Here is a 561-nt window from a genome sequence, read left to right on the forward strand (position 1 = left end):
TTGGGGACTCTAGCAAAGCTGAGTCACAATTGTCTGTGGCATGTATGTATCCGGTGGTAATACTGGAAGACAGAGTGCTTTGGGCCACGGCCAAGACTCAATAAGTAGCTGTGTTCAAGAATCATCATACTTAACTAGGAGAATCAATGACACTATCTGGATTCTGAGTTCCTAGAGAAGCCAATCATTCTGAATTTCAAAGGATAGAGTGAGATGCCAAAACTATTCAGAGGCAAAAAGCTAAAAGCCCCGTTCATCTAATTAATACTGATCTTCATAGATGTTTTTGGAATTCATTGCATATTCTCTTCTTTTTTATCTTGTTTGATTTTCAGTTGCTTGAGGACAAGCAACCATTTAAGTTTGGTGTTGTGATGAGCGGATAATTTATACGCTTTTTGGCATTGTTTTTAGTATATTTTTAGTATGTTCTAGTTAGTTTTTAGTATATTTTTATTAGTTTTTAGATAAAATTCACTTTTCTAGACTTTACTATGAGTTTGTGTGTTTTTCTGTGATTTCAGGTATTTTCTGGCTGAAATTGAGGGACCTGAGCAAAAA

The sequence above is a fragment of the Arachis duranensis genome, chromosome 9 (genome assembly GCF_000817695.3).
Source record: "Arachis duranensis cultivar V14167 chromosome 9, aradu.V14167.gnm2.J7QH, whole genome shotgun sequence".
Classification (NCBI taxonomy): domain Eukaryota; kingdom Viridiplantae; phylum Streptophyta; class Magnoliopsida; order Fabales; family Fabaceae; genus Arachis; species Arachis duranensis.